This window comes from Neovison vison, chromosome 12 (assembly GCF_020171115.1).
Source record: "Neovison vison isolate M4711 chromosome 12, ASM_NN_V1, whole genome shotgun sequence".
Taxonomy (NCBI): Eukaryota; Metazoa; Chordata; class Mammalia; order Carnivora; family Mustelidae; genus Neogale; species Neogale vison.
The window spans coordinates 91679067-91682250 of record NC_058102.1 but is presented as its reverse complement, the minus strand read 5'-3'; positions in this window follow the sequence as shown (position 1 = coordinate 91682250).

Here is a 3184-nt window from a genome sequence, read left to right as displayed (position 1 = left end):
AATTTTGCACTGGAAAAACACAAATTAAATGTGAATATATAGATCTGACTTGAGCAGATATAAGAGAATTATAGCTCCTCACCCAATTTCCAAATATGTCAATTCACAGAACTAATACTTTTTAAAATAAAGTGAAGCTCAAGAACTTTTAAAATACAACTTCAAAATAACACAAGTATATCCTGTGGGTCTTTTCTTAGAAGTTTCAAAACTCTGTTTTTTTTTTTTTTTCAGCCATCAGATAAGTAGTTGTCCACAGATGTAGTCTTATAGGTAAAGGCCATTCCTGTCAGTAAATTAGAGGTGGTAGTTGATTGAAGGTAAACACCTTCTGCACATACTGATAGGTAACTTAACTCATTTAGGCTGTGGGCACAGGATATTGTATCTGTGGAATTGAGGCAGTCAGCAGCAGTTTCTCATCTCCTACAAGGTTCTTGTTTTCAGATTTTTCTTATAGTGGCCTTCGGTAAAAATATTTATCTGGCTAATCCTGGTTCTTTGGCTATTTCTCCTCTTGGACAATCTCCCAGGGACTGCTTATGATTCTAATAATTCTGGAGCTAAAATTATCACAACTGGAAAACCAGGACTAAAACTTTCCTAAAGTTATGGAAGACTTATCTTTCAAAACTTAGTAGTAAAGGGAAAATGTGTGCATTTGATTTTACTGATGCAACAAAGTGAAAAATAAATATATTTATGTAATTGATAAGTATCATTTTAACACATTCAAATGTCTATATCATTGTCTTGGTCTGTTCAGGCTGCTATAACAAAATATTACTGACTGAGTTGCTTATAAACCACAAAATTTTCTTGCTCACAGTTTTGGAAGGTAGAAAGTCCAAGATCAAGATGCCAGCAGGATGCCATCTAGCAAGAGCTCCCTTCCTGGTCCATAGCTAGCACCTTCTGCTTATATTTTCATATAGTGGAAAGGATTAGAGATCTCTCTGGAGCTGCTTTTGTGCGGTGCTAATTTCATTTATGAGACCTCCACCTTTATGACATAATCATCTCCACAAAAGCTCACCTCCTAATACTATCATTACTGGTGGTTAGGATTTCAGTATAAGAATCTGCAGGGGGGCCAAGATAGAAACATTCAGATCATAACAATCTTTAATAATAAATCCTCCTAGAGTATCTCTTCCCAAAGTACAACATGAACAACCATAGGTATTGGTTTTTACATGTGTACATTAATTTTCCTAAGCTATGTAAATCAAAGAAACTAACTATAATCTTTAAGCTTTTCAACATAAAGCAATGGTATTGTTTTATTTATTATTATTATTTTTTAAAAGATTTCATTTATTCATTTGAGAAAGAGACAGAGAGAGCACAAGCAGGTGGAGAGGCAGAGAGAGAGAGAGAGAGAGAGAAGCGGACTCCCCACTGAGCAGGGAGCCTGACATGGGGCTTGATCCCAGGACCTGAAGATCATGACCTGAGCTGAAGGCAGATGCTTAACCATCTGAGCCACCCAGGTGCTCCAGTGATATTGTTTCATTCTTCCTTGACAGTTTTGAAACTCAGAGACTATTCTTTTATATAAGACATAGACTAGAAATGCACCTTTAATTGCATCTTTGTTCAAATAAATAATTTTGTTCAAATAAATTCTGTGATTAAACATACAAAAATGTTATCTGGTACTAATATATTAAAGGTCCCTAATTATAAAAAGTAATTTGTAGTATTATCATGGATATTAAAAAATTATATACTATTTCCACAGGCAAATTCAGAAAAACAAAATAACAGAGGACACTTATTATTCTTAAATTGTTTAAATGTATTTTAATGGCTATTTATAAATTAAGGATGTACAATAAACCCAAAATTATAAATGTGCATGATTTAGACCTCTGAAGGGAAATCAGCTACCAGGCAAGTAGTTATGACTTAATTGACCATTTTTATGGCCTTTAACGTGAATGTTTATTTCTCCATTGAAAAGAATTAGTAGAGGCTGAAGCAGGTTATCAATAATTTAACAGGGACTTTGCCTTGTTTATGTTTGTGCATAGACTGTAAGGCTAATAGAGTCAATTTGAGTTCTTTTGTTATGTGATACCTTGCATATTTATTTTGCTTATACGCATCTATAGGAATTGAGAACAACCTTCATAGTAAATATATGTATATTAGTTTCAGGCACAAAGCCAGGGGATTTTTATTTAAGCATGTCATATCATAACTAAAATCAGGTAGCTGGCAACTGGATGAGTATAAATAATGGAAGACTATATTCCTACCAAAAAGATCAAGAGACTTACCTACTATCTTTTGAAATTCTGTTCCCTACTAAAATTAATTCATTTTTAAAGCAAAACTAATACATTTTTAGATTTAATTTCTGAGCCTTTGTAGATAAAAATAATGTCTATTCATAGCTGTGTCTTTCCTGGAGATCACAGAACATTTTTGTTACTGACATATTGTAGAAAATACAGACAAGTCATATAAACATCTTTCTGAACCTCCCAAGTGAAAAAGGGTTTTTTTAAAAAAAAATGAAAGATAGCCCCCAAATGTCTTATTATCCTTATTGATCCAATTTTTGTAAACACAAATGCTTGAATACTACTAAAGAATAAAAATAATAAAATGATTCCCATAACAAAATAAAATAAACAGATATAAAAATGTTACTTATTTAATGAGAGGATCCATAAAATGTTTCAAGTGGTTAAAGGAAAACTAAAGTATCACATATACCTAGGCAGAAGAGGAATACTGAAATGAATTTACCTGTAGTGCGAACAGGTCTGTCCACAGGACAATAACTACTACATTAGAGACAACTAATTTGTTTTTCTGTGAGCACAATTAATATGCATTTTCCATTTTCTATTATTTAAACAGTTGTAAAATAGATCAAAGACAATAAAGATAGAAATAATTCAGACAGTACCCTAGAAGACACCTAGTTTCCCAAATTAAAGAAACCAAATACTCTTTTTCAACTATTCCCACGTCTTCTACAGTTTTTTTCTAACAATAAGCAAAACATACTATTTCACTTAGAAATACGATGCTTTCATAGAATTATCTTGCACTAAGCAACACTGTTTTCTCCAAATCTTTTCATCAGTAGATTTAATAGTTCAAGTTTTTCATCTATTCCCATGGATCTAGTTTTGATTCTCTCTATCCATATCCCATATTATTCTAA